The sequence below is a fragment of the Branchiostoma belcheri genome, unplaced genomic scaffold, assembly GCF_001625305.1.
Source record: "Branchiostoma belcheri isolate BF01 breed outbred unplaced genomic scaffold, Haploidv18h27 scaffold80, whole genome shotgun sequence".
In the NCBI taxonomy this organism is placed as follows: Eukaryota; Metazoa; Chordata; class Leptocardii; order Amphioxiformes; family Branchiostomatidae; genus Branchiostoma; species Branchiostoma belcheri.
Genome location: NW_017804465.1, coordinates 795,349 through 822,957, shown reverse-complemented (window position 1 = coordinate 822,957; position 27,609 = coordinate 795,349). Strand labels below are relative to the sequence as shown.

Genomic DNA, 27,609 nt, shown 5'->3' with positions numbered 1-27,609 from the left:
TACATATCAGTCTGCTCAAACAAAGTTATAATGGAAGTCTATTTGAATATTGATCGATATCATACATTGTTGAGTTAAGGTATACTTTCTACGCGAATTCGTTACCAAGCCAAAGCAGGAGTGTATCACAGGGACACACTGTGCTACTAACTGGATGGTACAAAGCGGGTTGAAATGATGACCAAAGCGGTCCTGTTAGTGTTCCTAGCGGCGCTATGGAGTCCCTCTCTCGGGGACCTGTCCACCGCTCCCATCACCACCGACTGGATCCCCAGGGTCAGCCGCAAGATGACGACTTTTGCCGAGTCCCAAACCGGCGCGCTACAACTGGTCCAGGAATATGACGACAAACTCAGCTTCACACAGACTCAGGTAAGTTTACAACACAAGTCAACATTGCCTACTAAGAAAGATTTAGATCATTCATGGGTGTACCCCATTAGGATAGGACGACAAAATCCCATGACACACAAACGCAAAAGCGCATTGAATTAAGTTCTAAGTAATAAGACAAAGTACCTGATGTTTGAGTTTCACAACATAGCATTATTGCCACTAATTATCGAGCTATTATTTTTAAATGGTTGTGTCAGTGTAGTTGGAAAAAAATTCTACACGGTGTATTCAATATGATCCCGTACTATCCGATATGCCAGCCCGACCGCGCGTCGGATCGCCGACGGCCGACGAGAGATCCGACCCGTGGGAGGGATGGGGCCGAGGGTGCTGCGGAATACACCATTCTGTATGTTATTCATGTCATTGCCACCCGCGACAACATATTTGGATTAAAGCAAAATGAAAGAAGTTTAGTGTCGCTAAACAAACTGTGACATTGTCCGAATCTGGTATTTTTTTTTTAAAGAGACGCATTCGGCTGAAGCGAAACGTGTTTGAGATGTCGGAAGCATTTAGAACCTCGTATGATAAATATAGAATACAACGGGGTATTCCGTATCGCCCGAGGTATCGGCCCGACCTCGGGTCGGATCTCCCGACAGCCGCAGGCCGGAGGGCGATCCGACTCGCGGGAGGGCCGGGACCGAGGGTGATGCGGAATACTCCGTGTTGTATTTTATTTATGTCATACCCACCCAAGAAAACACGCCTTTCAATGCAAGATGAGCCAAAATTTGGTACCACTAAACCCTAAAATGCAACGACATCAATTCCAACGTCCGGATTCCGGTCTGGAACCCGTTATCGAATGTTATCGCGGCCCGGGTATGATATAAGAGTAGTTATAACACGGGTTTGTGCACACAAAAGCGAACGTTATTACGGCCCAGACATGACATTAATGTGATATTTGGACTTTTTGAAAATGAATTTTTTGTCACGTTTTTAAAACCAATATGCATTGTCCGACCCTTTTCTCTGCAACCTAGAGACACATCGGCAAATAGTTACACAAAAGCTACGATATTTGTATTCGTCTTGCTAGATTCATAAGTTACATGTTTCTCTCGGTAAATGTGATTTAAAAGCATTTTTGCAAATAAGGTTAAACATTGTCTGATACAATTTTCATAAGACCCATATAATATCTAATTGACACAGCTTCTTTGTGCTTTTAGAATTGCATTGTCTTTATTTAGATTTTTGGTAGTCTGGGTAGTCTGCGCATTTTTATACATCCTTTTATTCGTATAGCACCGCGAGGGGCCATGTATATGTACTACTGCTATGGCACCAATTCACCCGTCAGATGACTTCGTGGTTAAGTATGTCATGCGGGGTGCTTTTGTTAGATAAAATAGATATGTGTTGACTTTTAACAGAATGACCTAAGCTATATTTTTCTTATTTATCATTGGTGTACACATTTTTTTCATAATTGGTGTACCCGTATTTTTCTCATTTATCAATGCGGTGAAGGGCCATGTTTGTATCCTAAGACCTTTCCCCAAATGACTCCAAGTCTGACGTAATAAGGCGAAAGACTGGTGAACTGTTATCAAGCTGTCCAATTTATTTCATATCGGTAATTTTAATGAACGGGACCAAAGAGCATTGCTCTTGATAACGTCGCCGTGTTACCATTGTCACTAAGTTATTTATATACAGGTGTGGGTCTGTTCCTTTCGACCCTAGCAACACAGAAATTGTAAAGGCAAATGCATAATTCCGATATATAACATATACAAAAATACATAGTACAAAAATATAGCCCCTCCATTTCATAATCTAAAACTGCAGCTAATGTTTATTTCAAATCGTATTTTAGAATGGACTACGTTTTGGAATGCAACAGGCATTCCACTCGTTGCATTCCAAATCATGAGGCAGTTCGACAACGATTAAGAGTTATCCACAAGGTGGCCCATTCGGCTGACTTAGAATGAATTTTGGCAGTCCCGGTTAATAATTAATTAACTTGCCACTTCAGAGGCTTTAGGCACGTATGGAACGTTACAACGGCACAAAACGTGTGCAATCACGTATTTATTAGCTCCGCCCTCACAGACGCCCTTTCCAAAACATGCGATTACAAATCATCATTTGGAAAGAACCAAGTCCTGTAAAATGCCATGCATCCATCTGTGTGTTTTGGAATGTGGCAGCTAACTACCATACACAAAATACAAGGAAATACGCTAAATAAGATGTTACTACTATGCATTATATGCAAAACAACCACGTAAGTAAACATGTTGTTACAATACACAAAGTGCAAAATGGTCCTATTACTATTTAATATGTTGACACTATACACAAAGTGCAAGATAGTACTCTATAATTAAACATGATACTATTAAGCACGTATAAAAACCACATTATTACAATATACAAAACAGTCGTATTACTATGAATATATATATATATAAAAGTGCAAATCAGTACTCCAGATAAACATGTTACTATTATACATTAAGTGCAAGGTAGCCCTGTCAATAAAACTGTTGCTAAAATACACAAAGTGCAAAGCAGTCGTTTTATTATCAATGATGTTGCTACTATACACAAGTTCAAGGTAGTACACGAAATAAGCATGTTACTACTACTATACATAAAGTGCAGGGTAGAACACTAAATAAGCATGTTACTACTACTATACATAAAGTGCAGGGTAGTACACTAAATGAACATGTTACTACTACTATACATACAGTGCAGGGTAATACTCTAAATAAGCATGTTACTACTACTATACACAAAGTGCAGGGTAGTACTCTAAATAAGCATGTTACTACTATATACATAAAGTGCAGGGTATAACACTAAATAAGCATCTACTACTATACATAAAGTGCAGGGTAGTACTCTAAAAAAAGCATGTTACTATTATACAATTGGTATACCAATTGTTTGATCTTGCAGATCAATGGCGAGGACCAGCTGCATTTTCTGACGCAGGCAGTAGGAGACCAACTGACGAAGTGCAGGGAGATCCTGCACAGGAACAAGGCTGAGATAGAAGCCTCTCATGCTCTGGGCACGATGGGAGGGAACCCTGTTACTACCTGCTGCAACAACCTCGGCCAGCTGGAGTACGACCCGAGGTTCCTGCAGCAGATCATCAACGACACCTGCGCTACCTTTAATAAAGGTACACCATGCTAAATTCTTATAACAAGGAAAGCGTTTTGCTTGGGATAGTAAGGCACGCGTTTGCAGATATTGTTTACTCAAAGCAAATACATAATAATACACTTGTTGCATTTCAGGGAAACCCTAGATAGACCTGTCGGGTTTCTGGTTTCCCCGGCGGAGTCTCCAACCCGTTATCTACTACAAATTGTTTTGTCTTTATAGCTTGAACCAATACTTTATGTTTTAACATTTTATTTTATTTTATTTATTACACTGTATAGAGTGTTATACAACCAGGATAACCCAGCTAGCCGGAGGCTATTGTAAAGGACTAGCCCTAGTGACTGAAAAATAAATAATTAAGAATGTTTACAATTCATTATACATTAGAATATTTTTGTTTGTAATACATCCTTCTTTAGTTCCCGGTGCAAGGAACACAATCCGGCCGCATGTCTACAACACCATGAAGTCCAACCTACATGAGATGTCCGGGGTGACCTGGCAGTATTATGGCGCCAAAGAGGGCGAGTATCACCAGTTCCCCAAGAACGACAGGTCATGTGATGGCAACGCCCACATATTTAGGTACGGAAAAAGTTCTATCTGCAGAAATATTCTTTTTGCCAAATACTGGGTTTGTTCATCTGAAGCACAGGTTGGTTTGCACATACATACATGTACATGTATGTTAACCCAACTCAACCCCTAAAAGTGCCCACGCAAACTTTGATCGCGCTAGAACCACCAAACCTGATGACTTTTCCTAAACTTTTGTTGGCAACAATTATCAGTGAAATAAGATTTCTTCGGGTTTCTGACTTAGTCTGCGATGAGAGAACAGTTTGCTGCGGACTAACTCCCCTGACATGTTATTGTTCTATTTGGCCGATTTCCACTCTTTCCGGCCGCCTGTCGAAGCCTGGTAGAGGCTAATAGAAGTCGTCTATTCTAAGGAAAACCTATACATCAAATAGCACGCTAATTTAATTTCCTCTAAACTGCTAGGAACTGGTACGTCAGCGCAGCATCGCCTAAGAAGAAGAATGTGGTGATCGTCATAGATGTCAGTGGGTCCATGAGAAAGGAAAATCGGATCGAATTGGCCAAACAAGCAGCATTAACAGTTCTGGACACGCTTACAGCGAGGGATTGGGTAACCATCAAACATATTGTCAAAATACGTAACTTCTAAACTTCTAATCATTTGACGTAGACATATTAGTACAAAATCGCTGGCTGGAATATATGGATGTTGTAGTAATCATAGTGTGATGCTCTACTAAATGGAACAAAATTGTAAATTTCCTTCATATGCATCGAGATAATTACCACGTTATCACTTTCGAACGTAAACCAGATTGATAGATAGCTCATACATGACTGTTCATGGTCTTTATTTTGTCGAAACAAAGCACAAAATACATTACTCCTATTACAGCCTTGTGTGTAACAGCAATTTACGATGGGGGTTGTTTTATATATGTGAATCCTATCAGCTCGATTTTGACAATAAGCGGGGAATATCAGGCTTGATGTTGTCTCAATTCCCTGACTTTTTTTTCGTTATTTGTTTTTTTTTTTTTCAGGTAGGAGTTGTGTCCTTCAGTGAAGAGGCCTATACACCGGCGGGCTGTCTTGGGGACAGTCTGGGAGAAGCTAGTCAGGGAAACATCCAAATCATGCAGAACTTTATCAACAACCTCAGTCCCATTAGTAAGTAATACACAATCAAATAGTGAGTTGGAGAAGCACCACCCTGTTCTTCTCTTCTCTACGAACTTTTTTTAAATATTTCGTACAGCAGCTGAAAAAAATGGTGAAATGTTCAGTGCTGAGCAGCCGTTAGAACTATTTTTATGGTGCACTGTGTGCAATGAGGATAATATTCATTTCTTAGGTTAGATTTTTGGCATTCCGGACTTTTCAAAACTTGGTGCAAATTTAAAGAACGCTAGACCTGAACACCCATATAATGGAACTGTGAATAATTGTTTAGTTTTCTTAAGCATTCCAACAACATTTTTTTTCAGGGTATACACACTACTCAAAAGGACTCGGAAAGGCCTTCGACATCTTTACTGAAGCCAAAAGTAAACAGCCGGTGAGTATATTTAACGTTTACACAAAACACATTACAGTGTAGATAGCATAAGTGCACACCACAGGTTCGAAGGCTTGTATGATTGTTTTAGCCGTTGTAAAATTTCGTTTTGAAAAGCAAGATCAAAGTCTTTTTGGTGCTTTGCCAGGTCCATTTCTGACATTAGAAGTAACCACGGATCTGTGGTAGTATCATTAGGTCACCCTTTAACTTTGCGTTTTCGTATGTTAACACGTCCACATTTTCTCTGTAAACAGAGACTTGTTTATTGTTTATTTGCACATACATATTCAAAAAATGGAGATTATGCCGTGGTTGTATGTGATTTAAATGAGCTTTCTCCAAACTTGATGATAATTCATTTTTATCTCAACAGACACAGTTTCGTGACTGTCACAACGTCATCATCTTCCTGACAGACGGAGTGCCGACAGACCCGCGGGAGGTTTTGGACACGATCACTGAAGGACAGAGCCGCATGGTGAGAGTAGAGATATAGACGGGGTGATGATGGTTTTTTGTGTTTCTGTACAGTGAAGCTGATTTTCAAAGACACATTTTAAACATTTTATCCATATTTACGTATGCACAGCAAATTTGGACTGTGCATATACATGGTCTTTTCTGGCAACATAAGAAGAACATAAACAGAAACATTACACTTATATTCTAAAATCATAAGGACAAGTCAAGTATTACATAGAATAGGCACCTATTTTCGGTAAATCTGTACATACTGTCTGAAGGCTAAGTCATTCGGCATGGGCGTTTATCAGAAAATATTACCACTCGTGTCATTCAGCAATGCTGCAACATCAATATCTATTGCACGAGGCCAAAGCATTGCCCTTTGTATTTCAACTCTATTATGTACACCACACAGGACCGAAGTGTCCACATTTTCACCTACGGCCTGGGCGACGCAATCCAAACTGACCAAAGCGGCTGGTGTCATGATCCCAATGATCCGTGTAGGTCAAGGCGGAGGAGGTCATCGAAAGGTTGGCTTTCGTCATTCGTGATCTTTATTCGTGACACCAAAAAGCAGGGATGAGATTCCCTGAATTGACAGAGTTTGCGTACAAAAATTACAAATTGCAACGGACAGGCAATATATACAATCCCTCATATATAGTATAATACATTATTTTGTACCAAGCAAATAACCTTCATACGGATGAGTTTTAGGAAAGATAAAGCTGGTGATACGACAATTCTCTGTTGTACAGGGCTATGGTCATCATCGTCATCAAGTAGTCAAGGTACGACAGGCATACCGGCATTGGACTTCCTAGCCACCATCGCAGATCAGAACAACAGGCAGATCCCCAATGCGGTGACCTGGACAGTAAGTGATTTGTGATTTGCCAACATAATCAAAGAGGCTTTCAATGGATTCCCATTGATATTGTATGGGCTGGTAAAAGAAATCACTCAATAGACATTTAGAATTGATCTTGAATTTCACCGAGTGATCATAAGTAATGATGACCTCTCATACGTAGTACATTTTACATACAATAGAATGAAGACTGCAGGCATAACAACTATGGCTCGTGCTACGACACAAACAGAGATCCACAGGGAGTCGGTCCACCAGGAAGAACTGACAGCGTGGGTAAGTCTCTCGTTTCATACGAAGAGGTTCAATGTAGGCATCTTGTTTATGACTTTGGTGTGCAGCACTGGAGATCTACAATACACGTATTACATGAACATGGACACTATCATTTCATTACTAATCTACCCTTGACCAAATCGGACCATTTTGTCCTTATAACGAATGGCGATACTTGCAAGGGGCTATATGAGTATAAAGATAAGCATACTTTATACTCAAACATACAGGTGACGGTCAAGGAGACGAACTGACAATGATGATGGGAAGTTATTACGACTTCTTCCAGTCCGAGCCGGAAGCCACATTTTCCATTCCAAACAAAGACGAGCATCTTGGTTAGTACAACTGTCCACATTTCTGAAACGGTGAAGCCATATGCAATCTATTAAGAAATGCTATACTATCTTCCTGAGTCTTGATACTAACAGAATATGGAATTTTAAAAATGAAAAATTATACGCAACGTACGTTGTTAAGAGTAAGCAAAGACTGAAGTAACTTTTGGTCAATGACATCGTCAATGTTTTTTGGACTCTGGTCAATTTATACTGCCTTGCCCCCGTATAATCTGCTTGGAGCTCGAGATTAATGTATAACCAGGTATAACCATTTTCGTACTTGAGCAGGTTATAGCATTTGGTGATCCGAGGTCATGGGACTCTTAACCTTTTCAGGGTTGACAATAACTGCTGCTATCCGCACCATGGATGGGAATGACTTCTTCGGCGTAACGGCAGCTGACCTCTCCATGGACGTCGTGTTCAATGCGATCGTAAACTTCAAGCTCGGTTTTTACTCCCACGCCTTCCTGGTGGACCAAGAAGGTAAGATTCTGACCGCCGAATCATTTCTACATAAAAAGTAGTCCTTCATAGTACCTTGAACTTGCCTAAAATCCATGTATGTTTATGGGCTGTAGGCAATGTCAGAATGTACCAATAGGCAGATACAAACACATTTTGCTAAATCACGTTCCCATGTAAGAAGATTACATATGCTTCTCGGTCTTTTTTTCATAGACAATGGTTCCACATCAACAGGTTCCCTAAATCCATGTTTCAAAAAACTGCTTTTTTCATGAAACTTATAGTAGTATATGTTAACAAAAGTTAGTAGTAACAAATTGCCATTTTGGAAGATTGCAAACTGTGGCTCTTGGTATTTGTCCATAGACGGGCGTGTCCTCCTGCACCGAGACCTACCCAAGCCCATGGAGTGGCCGACAGATCCGACATTTCTCCACCTGAATGAGATGAAAGGAGATCTGCCTGATGCTGAAGTCGCCAAGATTCTGAATGGGGAGAGTGGCGAGTGCTTTGTCAACAATGTAAGCTACCAGTATTACTCATAGGAAATTCAAACTCTACTACTTGATCAATTACGGAGATAATTTTCGGACGTTTCGAGTGACATCCACCACTCTTCTTCAGCATCACTAAGGTGTGAGTTTGAATTTTCTATGAGTATTGTTTACCTGAATGTCTAACCTTTATCAACGAATGTAAGCTATTAGACGTTTTGTTGACTGCACATCAATATCAACGAATAGTAACACAAATGGACAGTAACACGAATGATACAGGATAAAATGTGCTTGTACATAAAAAAAGTTGCTTTTGTTCTTAGGGTACTCAGGTGAAACATGTTCTAAAGAAAACCCACTCTTCTAACACCATAGGTAAAAGTTCCAGTTACTCGCGGAGATGCCCAGTTTGACGGCGTCAGCACGTTAGAAAAGGCGGCAACTTTCTACTACGAGCCCATTCCTGACTCCAAGTACAGCGTGGTGCTCTGTCTGTTTGATGAAGATAGAGCCATTTACGTTCCAAACCAGGTAAGTGATTAATTTGTTAAATGTATTATGTGAAATAAAGACTAAGCTTTAACTTCCATATTAACTAAATGTATGTTCATTTGAACATTTCCTAACCAATGTAATTTTTTTAAGTACAATCAATTATCACGATAAGGTGACCATGTAATCCTAACATACGGTGAATCTCTGTCTCTAGGTGAATCCAGAGAGTGGTACAGAGTCAGTATTTCACCAGCTGGACCCTAGCACGAACGCAAACGTCTGCAGACTGTATAACAACTACGCCACTCAGGACGGATCTACTGTCATGGTAAGAAGGTTTACATGTCAGGAGCCAAACTTAATCGAGACCACAAAGGTACAGGAAACAATGTAGTTCCAGCCCGAGCAGCTAACTCTCAGCCATGTCCTAGCTACTTAGTGCCTTACCTTAAAGTAGCCCGGAGTCCAGCCTTGTTATCTTTAGCGCAAGGCTGGTCTCCAGCCTATACCTAAACTACACTACATTACGATCCTACAGTTCCCACCAGAAGCCTACACTGATCCGATCGGCTACCTGAGCAGCTTGGAGGCGCCAGAAGACGTTGCGAACATCGAACAATTTCTCAATGACGTCACTGGCTCTGTGGACAATCCTGGTAATCAAAAAGATGTGAAATATTTCGTAGACCCGCCTAAATGCCTACCAGATTATACTGAATTAAAGTTTCGGTAATGCTTCCAGAAAGTGGCAAGTTTGCTGCCAGCTTTCAATTTCACAGTGTATAATGCGGCTATCATTACTGTTGATGATGTTTCTTTTAAAAAAAACAGTCTTCAAACAATTCACGTAATGCTCCAAGGACTGCTAGATGGTGTCCGAACTGATGTGGTCCTGACGGCTGCAATCGAGCAATACTGGAGGCAGAATAGTGCAGAGTCAGTATGGAGGTAATCTATAACCATTAAATCTTACCTTTTGAAATGACTTCTATTTCATTTGAATGGATATATGTATCTCTACATAGTGGTGAAATGAAATCATAAATCGTTTTTACAATAATCTTTTTTTTTATTTTGAAAATCTTCTGGAAGGTACGTGGGCACGAGAAACGGAATGTTCAGAATCTTCCCTGGGATTGCCTTGGACAGGCGGTATGACCCGACCGAACAGGGATGGTGAGATTTGATGTTATCTGTTGTTTCGTATAGAATAGATTTATTTAGATGTAAAATATAAGTCAGTTGTAAGCATATGATTAATATCTACTTTATCGATTGTTCCTGCATTTATTGATTGTAATTTTTTATGTTTTACAGCTATTAGATATTTATTTACATATATATTTAATACACACGTATTAGATATCTGTTTACCCGTGATGACTATGAAACCATCATGTTCTGTAGTTAAAAGCGCGCCTTGACCAGACCCCAAGAATACACCTTGTTCAAGTTTGCCTACACAGTTTGCATATCTGTTTAAGCCTGATTACAAGCTGTACAATTATTTTCTGTAGGTACAAGCGCGCCCTGAGCAGACCTGACGACTACACCTTCTCCCGTCCGGTCCCCAGTCCGTTCGGCGGAGGCAACATGGTCACCATCAGCAGAGTTATCGCTAACAGTGGGTATGTTGCCATAGCTTACTGTACTCTAAATGAGATACTCAAGTACTCAGGGTGAATATATCTTAATATTAGCACGATTTATAAAATCATTTCTATCTAAATGAAAGTCTTCCTTTATACAAGAATTGAACATTGACTTTTTTTTCTTACAGAACTCAGATTCTAGGCGTCATCGCGGCTGACATCATCGAAAGACAGTACTACTCCCTTTTGTATTCGGAGGTATGAAAGAACCTTCATCAACGTTACGCCGTGTTTAGAAAAATTGTATGTTCATATCTGTCATACTCGTATTATTTTGGATGATTAATGGCGATAACTAACATTTAGCAATGTGTGCACAGAATTTGAAAAGATATGACAAATTGTTTCAGATACCAGAATGCTTATCGACCGAGTTTGACTGCTTCCTACTTGACGATAGTGGGTACGTTTTGTTTTAAACTTTGTGGCCTCTAAAGTTTTGATATGTTTTTTTAGAATCTTCAGATTGAGATATGTAACCCTTAACAAGGTTTGCCAGCTCAGCGTCGTATTGATCTTATAATATTATGTTTACATTAAATTTAAAACTGTTACCGATGTGCTATTTCACTTGAAAAAAAACAGGTACTTCATGGAGCTGCCGACGGCACCTAACACGGAACACGAACATCTGACTGACATATTCCCCTGGCTGGCCCGACAACTGGTGACCCGTGGAGGACTCCTCATGGTAAGACTGTTATTAACCCTCTTCAGACCAAGAGGTCCCGGGATGACAAAATTTCCCGGTATGAATAGGGTTAAACCTGAAACAACTTCAGATTGAATTTGACTAGACATAATTAATATAGCAATATTCATGAAAATATCAATACTAATAATTATTACTTAAAAATTAATTATTATGATATCCATTAAGCAATCCTTGTTTGATTCACACTATCTACTTCAACCATGCCATTGTGTGATATTTTTATGATATAATGATTAAGACTGCAGGCAAATATCTAGAAAAAAACATTAATAAAATCTCTTGCGTTCTACAGTCGGGATGGTGCAACAGCTATGTTACCCAGAATTCCCAGCTGTTCTACGACACTTCCGGATTCCCTGGCCTTGACGTCACCTCCGGCAGCAACCCATGTTCCAAGTTCTCCATGTACCCAATAAACAACACCAACACGTTTTTCTTGGTTCTAAACAACCGACAGAAATACAATTGTTACGGTTATGATCATAACCAAATGCAGGTTGGAAACAATTTTCTACCGCTAAAACACCTCGTTGAATAACATACCAAGTTAGCACTCTGTATTGGACATTAAAAGAGAATAAAATACTGTCGTGTGTTTCTGGCTTAATACGTAACTTTGCAAAAATACACCATTGATAAGCATAAAAATATAACCATTTGATGTCTTTTTTCCAACAGTGTTCCTGTAACGACGTTTGTCAGACGTGCAATGCAAATCTTCAATCTGTTTGCCAGGTGATGTGTAACATTTCTCATTTTATCTATCACTTAGTCTAATTATCTCATATTTCTGCATGGTATGCATGTTTAGCCCCGTCAGGTATGAACTTTTTAATGCATTGTCACAATTCCTTCTGTTTGCAGTGTCCCTGCGTATGTGACTGGAACCATGACTCCTGCACAAACGGAATCCTGGGTGTCTTGAACGACATACCCTGTCCTCGTAAGTAAATACATTATTTTGTTTCTAAATTATTTTCCTAACGAAGGCTAAGAAAAAGCAGGACTCCAGTGCACAAAATTTTCTTTGGAAAATTGTAACACTATTTACACATTGCATTTAAGCTCCACACATTGCATTTAAGCTCCACACATTGCATTTAAGCTCCACACATTGCATTCAAGCCCCACGTGGACTGCAAAGCAGCCAAGGAGTAGGACAGGCAGGCGGATCACCCCCAAACCAACCTGACCCATCTGTACCTGACTGTGAGGTGAAGTGCAGTGCACAGTAAGTTATCTCTATTAGATATTACTACTAGTAGCCAACTATCCATTCAACAATCTAAAAACATCTATTGACAAATGTGTACCTATCTCTCCCTCTTTTTCCATTTCTTTCTCTCTCGTTCTCTCTCTCTCTCCCTCACAACTGACAGTTTTGAATTGCCCATACAGTGGAAAACATTGATGATAATCTTAAGTGGTAGGCTTAAATATGTTACCGTCTTCTCGCTCTTTTGTACGTCATAGGTCTGACATAACCACGTGCGAGGCTCTCTCACACTGTGACTGGTGTCAGGATTTGAACTATCCCGTCTGCAAAGAGAGCTGTTTACCGTAAGTTATCATTTGAAGATCCAACTTCATCTATAAGCTCATATATATGCCATTACATCACAAATTAGGATCTACACGTAAGACTAGTCTGTGAGATAACGCATCAAAACTAAACTGTACATGTGAGGTTTTAGGGCAAACAAAAATCTATTGGAAATTAATTCTGTGTATTCATATGTGATAAGAACTACGCCACAACCAACGACAGTCGCTGCGACAACGACAACAGAAACAACAACTGAGCCAACGACAGAAGCCACGACAACAACAGTGACAACACTGGAGACAACGACAGTCGCTGCGGCAACGACAACAGAAACAACAACTGAGCCAACGACAGAAGCCACGACAACAACAGTGACAACACTGGAGACAACGACAGTCGCTGCAACAACGACGACAGAAACAACGCTGAAGACAACGACAGATGCTACGACAACGACGACAGAAACAACGCTGGAGACAACGACAGATGCTACGACAACAGAAACAACCAGCACACTAGAGCTAACGACAGACCCCACAACTCTTCCACCATCATCTACTAACCCTGCAACTCTTCCATCATCATCAAGTGGTAAAGATGTACTAGAATGATTTTGTAATTTCATATCATTTTCTTTATTGCTAATTCTTTAATTTGAACACACATAAAGTATTTTTCTATTGTTTTCTATTGTTTGATGACGAATCGAGGCTTTGCTATAACCATACATTCATGATTTCAGCTCTGCCATGTCCACCACTGACGGCCCCAGCTAATGGAACAATGAGTCCCATCGGGCCTCACTACTTCCAGGACGTGGTTACGTTCACCTGTAACCAGGGGTACGAGTTGAACGGGGCCTCTACTGTAACGTGCCAAGCTGACAGCAACAACAACAACCTAGAGTGGAGTGATCCTGTCCCAACCTGCACAGGTAATTTTTTTCTAAGAAATTGAAGTAGGATTTTGTTAATGAACTAGGCTTGACAGTTACGTCAACTAGCCTTTTACGTTTACTGTTTATATTGTTAGATGAGGCAACATGGCGTCTTTATAAACATCTGTTAATAATTTCAGTTGTACCATGTCCACCTCTGACGGCCCCTGTTAATGGAGCCCTGAGTCCTCCCGGACCTCACTACTACCAGGACGTGGTTACCTTTACCTGTAACCCTGGGTACGAGATGAACGGGGTCCTTACTGCAACGTGCCAAGCTGACAGCAACGGCAACCTAGAATGGAGTGATCCTGTCCCAACTTGTACAGGTAATCCATTTCCAAGAAAGTGAAGTAAGATTTTGTACCTAAACTAGACTTAACAGTTAAGTCAACTAGTCTTACAGCTGATATTGTTAGATGAGGCAACATGGCGTCTTTATAAACATCTGTTAATAATTTCAGCTGTACCATGCCCAACTCTGACGGCCCCAACTAATGGAGCCATGAGTCCACCCGGCCCTCAATACTACCAGAACGCGGTTACGTTTACCTGTGACCAGGGGTACGAGTTAAACGGTGCCTCTACGTCAACGTGCCAAGCTGGCAGCAACAACAACCTAGAATGGAGTGATCCTGTCCCAACATGCACAGGTAATTTCTAAGAAAGTGAAGTAGGATTTTGTAACTAAACTAGACAGTTACGTCAACTAGTCTTACACTCGATATTGATGAGGCAACCTGGCGTCTTTATAAATATCTGTTAATAATTTCAGCTGTACCATGCCCAACTCTGACGGCCCCATCTAATGGAGCCATGGGTCCTCTCGGACCTCACTACGACCAGGACACCCTTACGTTTACCTGTGACAAGGGACACAAGTTAAACGGGGCCTCTACTGTAACGTGCCAAGCTGACAGCAACAATAACCTAGAATGGAGTGATCCTGTCCCGACCTGCACAGGTAATTCATTTCTAAGAAAGTGAAGTAGAATTTTGTAGCTGAGTTAGACTTAACAGAACAGTTACGTCAAGTAGTTTTTTTACGTTTACAGTTGATATTGTTAGATGGTGCACAATGGCGTCGTCATTAACATTTGTTCATAATTTCAGCTGTTCCATGTTCAAACCTAATGGCCCCAGCTAACGGAGCAATGAGTCCTCTCGGACCTCACTACGACCAGGACGTCGTTAAGTTTACCTGTGACCAAAGGTACAAATTGAACGGGGCCCCAACTACAACGTGCCAAGCTGGCAGCAACAACAACCTAGAGTGGAGTGATCCTGTCCCAACCTGCACAGGTACCAACCCCACGATTTACTAAAGAACACAATGTCTACATGTATAAATCCCGATAAGAATTTTGCAATAATATGTCCAAACTAATCTATATCATTTTTTGTGCAGATATAGATGAATGTGCAGACGGGAGCCACAACTGCAACCCCCACGCCACCTGCACCAACACACCCGGCAGTTTTAACTGTGCTTGTAACCAAGGCTACTTTGGCGACGGTTTCTACTGTTTTGTTGGTGAGCAATATAATGATGTTACTCGTACTTGTGAGAAAGATTTCTGCATGTTTAGCAGACAGGAACGTTCTGTGTACTTTTGGAAACAATTTTACCATTATATAATTTGCAAGGTAGGAATCAAAACGCGGGTGTTCATATCATTGCTGAAATGTTCAATGAGCAAATGTTTCATCATCGAGAACACTACTCTTTTTATACAGATGGCGACGAATGTACTAATGTAGATGTTGTCGCAGCTTAGATTCTTTTTGTATGTACAGATGACGATGAATGCACAGATGGGAGCCACAACTGCCACCCAGATGCCTTCTGTACCAACACACCCGGCAGTTTTACCTGTACTTGTGACTTAGGATACTTTGGTGATGGTTTTCTATGTTTTGACGGTGAGGAACAATTACCTACCCGTGATGTTTTGTATGTAAGTACAGTATACCTTTGTTAAAATACGAAAATGGCTTGTAGCCATTAAAGTACCAATGCCATTAATTTTTTTAAGTTCTTTTTAAAAACTTTTTTGTTTATACAGTTAATGAGAAATGTCCAGATGGTAGCAACACCTGCAGCCCTGATGCCTTCTGTACTACTGACACATCTGGTAGTCTTACCTGCACTTGCAAAACAGGCTACAGCGACGAAGGTTTTGGCTGTACAGGTAGGGAAGAAGTTTGTAACTTATGTAGAGGTTTTGTCGTTGAAGAGGTCCATCAGTCAAGTATTATCAATTGTTTGTAGAATATTCTCCAAGCAGTGACTTTTTGAAAGGTAACACACACGTCCAATGTTCGATGTTCTTTTTACACATGTCTAGACCAAAGAGTCACTGATTGATGAGTATTCTTCTAACTCTTGAAGTATTAGGGGTAGCAATAAATATAAGAAGAATTATGATTTTGAAGGCATCAATCAATCGATCTACTAATTTTATGTTAACTACTTTGCTTCAATTAACTACAGTAACTATATAGCCGTATTGTTGTTATACGCTATGCTATTTTACAAGAAAAACTTTTTCTCTCTTTTTTCGTACAGATAATGACGAATGTGCTGATAACAGTGACAACTGCAGTCCCCATGCCACCTGTACCGACACAGACGGCAGTTTTACCTGTGCTTGTATTCCAGGCTACGGTGGCAATGGTGTCAAATGTATTGGTAAGAAAATATTCTTGTAGTTTCATTGCAGGGAGATTTTTCCATCCATTACATAACGAATCATCGCGCTGGCTGCAAGACCAAAATTAAATTCACGCGTAACCACATTCTTCCTTGACTACACGTTTTTCAAACCAGCTCATTTCTGAAAAAGCGAATTTGGATTTGAATGGTTTCATGAGCCCCATGTGCCACGACATCATTATTCATTTATTTATCCATTTATTTGTTTCAGGCCTATAGTTAGACAGTACATGAACATACCTAAATACATGCAAGACACACAAAAATCTAATTCTATATACAGAGAGAGAGGTCTGTGAAGAATTTGATTTGTAAAGTATTATATGTATTATTTGTTCAAATTTAGCTGTACCATGCCCATCTCTGACGGCCCCAGCTCATGGTGCCATGAGTTCTACCGGGCCTCACTACTACCAGGACACCGTTACGTTTACCTGTAACCAGGGGTACGAGTTGGACGGGGTCACTTCTGTAACGTGCGAAGCCGACAGCAAGACCAAGGTAGCGTGGAGTGATCCTGTCCCAACCTGCATAGGTAACAACACATTCAACGACTTATTAAAGACTAATCAATAAATACATAAATCTCTCTAACTTCAATCAGGTACCCAAGTATCCAAGTAGAAAATGTTAAAACAATATATTTCTATTAAGGCATTCTACAGTGTCTAAACCTAACGTTAACCTCCCCATGTATAGGAATGCAACTTTTTCTAAACTATATCCATGTTTATTTAGGCAGAAGTATATATATATATATATATATATACTTGAACCTGTACAAACAGTTCCATTTCTTTGTATTAACCATAATTCCCTTGGACTGTCCTGGACCTGCCCCCTGGCGGTTTACAACCTGCATTGTCACTAACAGACCAGTGGTGAGTGAAGTTTATTTCTTTATTGAACAAAGACAATACAAGTGCTATCTGGCGTACTTTAGTCCACACGATAGCTCACATAATAAAAAAGTAATTGAATGTCGGAAATTATGTCTAAAACTATGTCTGAAGGGTTTGAATCCTTTTGCAAACCATAGAAGACGTAATGTCCAACCTTTTCAAACATGTGCGGGTTCTGGGTTTGCTTGCAGGGTGGAGCAGAGTGTGTTCATCCCCTGTAATCAGACAGGTGACCTGGGCCCCGCACAAAAACATCAGTTGCAGGAAAACTTCCGGGAAAACCTGTTGACCATATTGGGGTTAACAGCGAGTGACATCCGTAACGTCATCGTCACTAACGTAAGGTCGTTTTAAAATCTGTTTACTACGATATACTTAAACCATGATGCAAACCGTGATGCAAAACTTTATATATCTGTAGAGTTATTATATTGGGCTATTAAGTAAGCATTCATAATCAAGTTATCATATTTTTAAAGATCTGAAGTAATACTCTTGGTGAAAATTTTAGTGCATTTTTAAATCTGTTGAATGAAATTTGAATTAAACTTTATTATCACTATAGATTAACTTTGTGTATTGTTGTACAATTTTGTCTCCTTTCCTTTTTTCAGTCTGGGATCAGTTTTGAGCTGCAGGCTACTGAACTGGACAACTTTCTGACATTTTATGCCAACCAACTCGCCCAATCCGCTTTTACTGTGGGTGATGACGTCAACCCTGACCTGTTTTACCTCCGTGACCCCACAGACTTTACTGAGTAAGTCAGTAAAAGGCAATAATTTACGTTCTCTTCACATGGAGTAAAAACGTCTGATAAAATAGCTTGATGCTGAATAGTACACCGCGTATTTCAGTACTGACTAAGGATTCCGCGAAGTAAACTCGAGCTACGATTCACTTAAATAGAAATAGCTGTGTTTGTCTTTATGTTGGTGTTCCTATAACGCCATACACAAACTTATAGATTAAATTCTGGGTGCATTTGTGTATAAATGTTATCTACCTGACATCCTGTATTGCTGTTATGTTACAGTGTGATCGTGATGTTAGAGTGCAGCGGTATTGACTTTGGGAACTTGGTCAGTCAGTACTCTTTCCCGGTAACTGAGCTGCTTCCAGCTCTCCGAGACACGATGAGGAACGTTGGCATCTCTTCTCCCTGCGTGGCGTCAAGCAGGATATTGCACATGGGACAGGTATATAACTTCCTCGGCTTAAAAAACACGTTACTGCTATATTGTTCAACAGAACCTACCGTGCATCATAATTATGCACAGTAATCCTACTACGGACTGTAGGTATTCCTTGGCTTATGACTTCCGGTTTTCTATTGATATTGTAATTGACATGGCAAGATATCTATTGACAGTGATACATGGTTTTGAACGCTGTGACGGGTCTAATGTTCACAATTGAATTCAGCTCAATGAACACACACACACACACACACATTCCTTTACGACGATATAACGTACCTTTGCAGAATTACATCAAGTTCTCGATGTCAAAAGACCCAGACAGCGCGACAAACCTCACGGTAGAAGTCCAGAAGCTGAAGACAGTCCGAAGCAATAAAGCACTGCAGCTGCATCTGCACCCAGTAAGTGTGAAAGAGGCATTGTTACCTTTAAAGTAGAAGAAACTCTACAAATGTGAAGATTTCAAAGTATATTTGACTCCTAATGATGTAGGATCGGGTGCATTCCTTTCGAAGATAAGAGGTGAATGATTTAAGTGGTGAAACTGTAAAATCTAAAAGTCTGTTTAACTCTCAGAGATGCAGGATTTGTCGTGAGTGTGAATAAGCTCTGTGGTGACTGTGTTTCAGGGGTTCACCTGTGATGTCATTCGACACAATGGTACGTTTGACAGCATCTGCCCACCCCTTCCACCGACAGACATGTGTCCCTGTCCTACAGAGGCCAGCGTTTTTCTCGTGGTGAGCTGAATTCCCTCTAGCTTACCTAGCCCCGGTGGTTAAAAACTACCCACGATTTCTAATTCCAGCTGTGTGAAAACCTGAAAGGCACGCTAGCCTCTACTTGGAAGTTTTTTTTCTAGCCGTCTCTAGGATCTAGGACGGGATGTTTAACCGTAGTCCACTGTTCATTGTACTTGTCCGAAAAAACTAGGACAATTTCCCTCGTATGACAAATTTTCCCATGCTTTATTCCCCTTTTTTGGTTAACTCGCGTTGTTTCTAACAGACTAGAGCAAACTAAAGCGACTCTGATGCTAACGACTATGACTCATTCCCCTTTTTTACGAGGATCAAGCACCCACTGAAGGACTGTGCACCTCAAACAAGCTCGAGCTACTTTTGATGATAATGAGTAGAAAGTTAACCTATTTCTAACTTTGACCCATCCCCCTTTAGCCTGAGGACCCGACTGCCAGCACAGGACTGTCCACCTCTGCCCAGCTCGGGTTGGCAGTCGGCATCCCTGTAGCCCTGGCGGCCCTGGCAGCACTATTGGCCCTTCTGATGTTCTGCCTAAAGAAGAAGAAAGACGGGTACCGGCCGCCCACGGTCAAGCCGCGCAGGAGGCTAGTTTCTCCCGCTGTGGAGTCGTTCGAGAGAAACATCTACACCGTAAGAACTGTCTCTTAGCTTGGTTCGTCCTGGTGTTCCCTGATGTCTATGTGAATTTGTTTTCGAGATATGTCACGCGATGGCAAAATAATGTCAGAAGGCACTTTACGTCAGCGATGCGCCCTGGCTGCCTGTCTTGTATTGCAAATGCAATTTCGATAAAAGGGAAATAAAAAACATGTCATTCTTGGAGAAGTCGTGCATTTCCGTTTTGGAATCCAAACGTCTGTTACCGAAAAATCCAGTGTGGTTCTGTCATAGTTTGCTTGAAAGAGTTATGACGTCAAAGTTCTAGTCGTGCGACGACTTACGATAACTGCAACAACGTGGTAAGTCTAGTTTTGTTCACAAAATACGTTTACATTGTTCCAGGCTTCCATGGACGACGCGTTCAGCCACGAGTTCGGCAAGAAGGGCGCCCAGCTGAACCGGTTCCGGGACCCAGACGCCGTGTACGGGCGGCTGTCCACAGCGTACACCCGGCCGCCCAGCACGGCCAGCTCCACGGCGACTAGGAACAGCTGGGTGTCAGGGCTTGATTTTCACTAGGTGTCGTCTGACATGCCAACAGAAATGCACTAGACATCTATTATCGTATCCAGAGCCGTCCCTATCTAGTTCTATGACTAAATAAGTTAGGATCAGGCATGGTTCTGAATATAGAACTGGCTGTCAGAACCCGATGTCTTCCGACAATGCAAACAAAACAGCATAACGTTTGTCTGTGGGCAGGTTTCTTAGTTATGCTTTCTGCTCAGTCGGTGCGCTCTGTTTAGATCTTTATAGAGTTTGAAAGCAAAATTGTAATTCAGAGAGTTCTGGTGTCTTCTACTTCTTCGTTTCCTCCATATGACTTAATGCGACTTTATATGACATTTAGCTGAAAAGTGGTTACCAATCTGACATGTTGCTTTAATTTTTGATCGATCATGTACAATGTTATTGCCATTTTGTTCGATGTATATACAAATGAGTGAAGTGAGTTAAATAACATCTCAATTATTTTGTGCTTAAGATGAGAAACAATTTATGGTTTCCATGGTTTCAGTACACAACGATTGGTGTGAACCAGTGTAACGCGTAGCGAGTCACGAAAATAATGCTAATGGACTGTTGAACTTAGTAGTGAAATTCCGATAAAAGACTCGGGGTACTTAGCAATCTTCTTGACCACGCAGCAAGCTATTAATACATATCAGCGTTATCGAAACAAATAAAGTTATGATGAAAGTCCATTTGAACATTTCTTCTACGTTACCAAACTGCAAGGATACACTGACTAGGTAGATAATACAAGGGCCTGTGATGCCGACCAAAGCAGTCCTGTTAGTGTTCCTAGCGGCGCTATGGAGTCCCTCCCTCGGGGACCTGTCCACCGCTCCCATCACCACCGACTGGATCCCCAGGGTCAGCCGCAAGATGACGACTTTCGCCGAGTCCCAAACCGGCGCGCTACAACTGGTCCAGGAATATGACGACAAACTCAGCTTCACACAGACTCAGGTAAGCTTACACAAGCCCACATTGTCTGCTGTAACTTTTCAAAAACATCTATGTGGTACATTACGATTCATAGTGTAAGACTACAGTATTCAGTGTCACATAAAGTCATATCGACGGTTCAGGGGCATTGGTAAATTATTAGTAAGAGAATGTAAACAAGTATAACATAGAACATCATTTTGGTTATATTGTTGAATTAAAGGTGATATTTTGCTAGACGTTCTGACACTAAATTGTGTCACTGTCCTTGGGACGATTGCGCAAAGCAACAGGTAATCATTAGTATTTACATTTTACTGATGATAAAAAAACTCAATATATACACATAGTCTCCTACAATGGTACACATTCACCCGTCACGTCACTTTGGGATTCAGTATTCCATTGGTCTCTATGGTTATTTTACGTATTCGGCTTTATGTAATTTGAACTGAAAGGTTTAAACAATATATAATTCTTATATTTATCTCTGTCGTGCTGTGAATGGCTATTTGTATCGACATATATTTTCCTCAAATAGCTACAAGTGCAACGTATATCCCAGAGAGAAAGGACTTTTAATGGTGACCTGAGGTCAATCTGTCAAATCTATTTCATATCTGTACTTTTATTGTTTACAAAAGTACGTAAGTAAAGAGCCGTGCTTGTTGTGTTGCCATTACCACTGCGTCACTGACATACAGGTACAGTTGTTTGTCCGTGCAATTAGCAACACAGAATGCTTAAGGCAAACACGAGTGTATACTTGCATACAAGAAATAGTTTCTCAATTTTGTAACCGAAAACGTTTGTAACACCATGCTTCTTTGAAAGGTACGTTTTGCACCTTTTTAATTCCAACGACCACAGTAATTTTTCTAATTTTGAGCTGGTTCCCCTTTTCTCTGGTTTTGGGGAAAGTTTTTCGTCAAATCCGCGCAAAAGTTTAACTATCCTTAACTTTGCAGATTGACGGCGAAACGCAGCTCCATTTGATGACCCAGGCAGCAGGAGACCGTCTGAAGAAGTGCCGGGAGATCCTGCACAGGAACAAGGCTGAGATAGAAGCCTCTCATGCACAGGGCCCGGCAGGGGGCGCTTCTGCCTCGGACTGCTGCGACAACCTCGGCCAGCTAGAGTACGACCCGAGGTTCCTGCAGCAGATCGTCAACGACAGCTGTGCTACGTTTACTGCAGGTACGTTTTAAAAGTGACTCAAATACAATGGAAACGTAAGATTGAGCAGCTCAACCATATTATATACTTTACTGACTCTCAAACTTCTGATGAAGTTGACCATTGTGGATCGCCAAGCTTTAGTTTCATGATGACAGGTTGACAAGTAAGGCTAGATTTTTAGCTTGAAATATTAATTACATAACTGATAGGTTGTATTATTTGCTCACTGGTAATGATCTTTGTTCAGGCAAAACGTATTTCTTTCACTTCATTTCTTCCTTTTAAACATCATCTTCCATATTACCAATGGCTTAAACAAAATACATGTACTACTTGATGAGTTCTATATGTAATGAATAATATAAAAATAATACTTTTTGTCTATTACGGGTGTTTCATAACAGTTATCACTGACAAAATGGTGACTTTCACCATAGTGATAATGGTCGCACCTCTTTCATCTAATTGGATACTATTATTATCACCGATAACGCATGAGTTGTGTCTCGCTAGTAAATGGATCTGTAAATACAATCCGACCGCACGTCTACGACACCATGAAGTCCAACATACATGAGATGTCCGGGGCGACCTGGCAGTATTATGGCGCCAAAGAGGGCGAGTATCACCAGTTCCCCAAGAACGACAGGTCTTGCCAAGGCAATGCCCACATATTTAGGTACGGAAATATCCATTCATTCATTCACATTATAATGTGAATTTCAGGTTGATGAGCACATATATTTTCAACAATGTAACTTCATGTATGACAATCGTTGATGTTAAGGACAACTTATATCTCTACGTCTATATAAGAATATGTCACATGGCATGGCAATATTCCTATTATTCTTCTTAAACCGTTAGGAACTGGTACGTTAGCGCTGCCTCACCTAAGAAGAAGAATGTGGTGATCCTAATAGATGTCAGCAGGTCCATGGATACCGCAAATCGGATCGACTTGGCCAAACAAGCAGCTTTGACAGTCCTCGATACCCTCACAGCGAGGGACTGGGTGAGTTTGTGAAAACGCGTTCTGAATTCTGGCGAAATCCAAAATCAAGGATGAAAAAATTGATTTATTGTACATCTATACTGTTAAATTTCGCATACCAATAAATAATTCTAATATCCTATGAAATATCTAACTCAAGTGATTTCCAGCAAATGAGTCAAAGGGGGAATGCAAATCGGCACCAGCCTCATGATTGATAAATATACTGAATACATCTGTATCAGGCTGGAGTTGTGTCCTTCAGTGATGAAGCAGAGACACCACAGGGCTGTTTTGGAGACATCCTGGGAGAAGCTAACCCAAGCAACATCAACATCATGCGGGACTTCATCAACAACCTTCTTCCTGTCTGTGAGTAGTACATAACTGGTTAAGCATGGTTACCAATGTCATTCAACTACCTTTAACCTATTCGTAACTTGAAAGATGATGTGCTTATTAGCATATTTTGTTATATTCTGTGGCATAAATCCTAGAATGCATGTAACCTGTAGGTAGTCCATCTTTTATATTTCATGCACTATTACTTATTATGATATCATTTATTCTATCTGTGCTGCAGTATGCTCATTGTTAATACTGTAATTTGTTCAGTGCAAACGTACTACGCCAAGGGATTAAAAAAGGCATTCGACATGTTTTATGCAGCTAAGCAAACAAAGCCGGTGAGTATCTTACTATCTTACTTTGACCTTTAGAAATTATTTCAATTCAATGACACATTTTGTTATAAACCCATAAAATTTCCACTGCAAAATCTTAAGTATGGTCATTACATTTTAATTCATATCATATTTATTATCATTATTATTTATGAGACATTAGCCTAATTGCATGGAATTATTGGTCCTGTATTTTAAGTTCTTTGTATATTATTGTATTTGTTTATAACGGAGTGTGATTTTACCTTTGCAGGAACAATTTGTTGACAGCAACAACGTCATCATCTTTCTAACAGACGGAAGGCCGTCAGATCCAGATGATGTTCTCGACCAGATCACTGAGGGTCAAAATCGCATGGTGAGAAAAAAAACATGGTTAGATAGCTATTCCTAGATAAGGGAGTGCACAAGTGCTCAAATTTGAAGCATACCAGTCGTATTGACTTTAAAGCTTTTAGTCCTAGACCCTAAAACTATTTCTGCATTCAAATTCAATCTTTTGGGTGCAAAGACTTTAAGTGTTTACGTCATTTATCGTACCAACCTTGCAGAGCCGAACAGTACACATCTTCACCTACGGTCTCGGCAACCATATCCAAGGCGCCTTCACCGGTTGGTGTGCTGATCCCAATGATAGCCAGTGTACAGGGTTCAGTGTCCCAGCTGTTTTCGCAGACTTATTTCCAAACACACACAGCTTGGATGCTTTAGCATTTCTGGCTACCATCGCAGATCAGAACAACATGCGGATCCCGGGCGCAGTGGCGTGGACAGTAAGTAACTTTGTTTGACAGTTTCAACTCATACTGTATGTGTTTGTTAAAACCGGAATATCAAAACTAAGAAAGACTATTCTGCAAACCAAGTAACCTTCGATTAAGTACGCCATTCGAAGTTCCCCAAAACATGCCATTTGAGATGTGAACATCAATGTTTTGCATGACGGTCTGTTATGTTGGCAAGGTCAGATTGCTCTTAAAACTTATTGCATGTAGATGTAAACTGCCCAGTATGCTTTGTATTCGCCAGACTGAGGCAGTCTTTCTTAGTCTGTACATCTAAGAAAACATTATTTTTTCACAAACTGCGAATTTACTCAGTTTAATTTCGCTCTAAAATTTCCCCCAACGTAGAATGACGACTGCAGGCAGAACACGTATGGCCCGTGCTTCGACTCTAACAGGAACCCGGAAGGAGTCGGTCCCTCTGGAAGAACTAATAACGTCGGTGGGTATCTTATATCCGAACAATGAAGTGTTTATAGAGGTACGATACTGGACCTATAGCACCCCCATTTAGCATTTTAACGGGACATAAACACCACAAAAATATATGAAATATAGATTCCCATTGCCTCGACCTTTAAACGTGTTTTAGTATCAGTATGGGCTACATTATAACGAATATAATATAGCTAATATGTCGTAATTATGGGTTCACCACACCACGAAGTGGTGGTGAACCCATATTGCTTTTTCTGATGTTTCTTCTCCTCCTTCTTCTCCTCCTTCTCCTGCCATTTTTTAAATGGATTCAGCTTCTTTATTTTAGGGCCCGAGGTCCTGAAATTTGGTATGGAGGTACAGTGGGCAAATACCCCTAGGCGTTTTTTAAATTATTGTGATACAGGCTTTTAGAATGGTTTTATTTGAGTTTTTTGGCTGTGTTATAGCAAATGTATTACTGTGTTAGTGTGCCTTGTTTACCACATTTGGGCATGAGTCATCACAATGGAATGCAGGGCATCAACCAATAGGCATGCAGCTTTCCTCTATTCTTCTTGCTGATTGGCTGTCGGGATTTAACTTGATTAACAGACTGCACAGAGCATTTCCACCTGCACAGAGCATTTCTTGCTGATTGGCTGTTGGGATTTAACTTGATTAACACCTGCACAGAGCATTTCCATACTGACAGTATGTCTGTATTCAAGTGTTTTGGTAGGGATTTCAAGCTTTCCTGCTCCAGCATTGGAATGCGGGGCATGGACGTTTTTTTTTTATTTTTGTAAAATCAACAGTTTGCATTATGCAATTAAAAATCCTAACCAATAAAGTAGGGAATAGCTATCCAACTGTTGTTTTAGTTGTATTTTACTTCATATTATAGTTATATCAATGTAAATCATTGTTTTCCCTTGTGTTTCTCATTCTTTCCCTGCCATGTCGTAAAATGTGGTGAACCCATCGCTGTATTTGCTCCAAAGCAAATATTGGCCTTTCTAGTTGTCTTATGTGTTATTAATAATACATATAGGAGACAGCGAGGGAAACAAGCTCACGATGATGATGGGAAGCTACTACGACTTCTTCCAGTCGAAGCCAGAGCCGACTTTTTCAGTCCCGACTAGAGATGAACATATTGGTTAGTACATCAAGCTACATACCTATCATTGTATCAATAATGTCTTATAGTCCTGAAACATAGTTTAATGTAATTCTTTGAAATACAAATATGAATTATCTTGGTTAGTGCATTATTGAAAAAAACTATTATCGAAACAGGTTCTTGAACATAATTTTAAAATTAATTATTTATGCAGTAACCACGCGCATACTGTCGACCAATTAAAAATATATTGGCTGCATTTTCCTGGCTAAATCACCATATACGGTTACCAACTGTTATGTTTCCCCTTTTGCAGGATTAACAATAACCGGTGCTATCCGCACTACTGATTTGAATGGCGAATTCTTCGGTGTAACGGCAGTTGACATCTCCATGGACATCGTGTTTAACGAGATCGTCAACTTTAAACTCGGCTTGTACTCCCATGCTTTCCTGGTGGACCGAGAAGGTGAGACTGCATGACCATGTTTCTCGTACAAACTCAATGGTGGGGTTGTGTGACGTAGCGGCAGAGTGCTCGACTCGGTACCTAGATGTCCCGGGTTCGAGTCCTGACATGCCACCGATCTTGTGCCCTTGGGAAAGACACTTTACACGACTTTCCTCACTTAGCTCAGGTGAAAATGAGTATTGTATTGTCCCCTGTGTTGGTGGCGGCATTAATATAAGTTGAAAAAAATTGAGTCTGCCGACACCACGTCTTGTGATTACATGTTGGAAGTTATTTTTAAAAAATGGTGGCTCGTCCCAAATTTATGATCATGAGTCAAGTAATTTGTTCTTTAATGTACTGCAGGCAAT

The 27,609-nt window shown here is 40.5% G+C and overlaps 1 pseudogene; it reads left to right on the top strand.

Moving 5' to 3' along the window:
* The first annotated feature begins 177 nt into the window (after positions 1 to 177).
* On the top strand, positions 178 to 26,828 carry LOC109486445 (annotated as a pseudogene).
* The last annotated feature ends 781 nt before the right edge of the window (positions 26,829 to 27,609 follow it).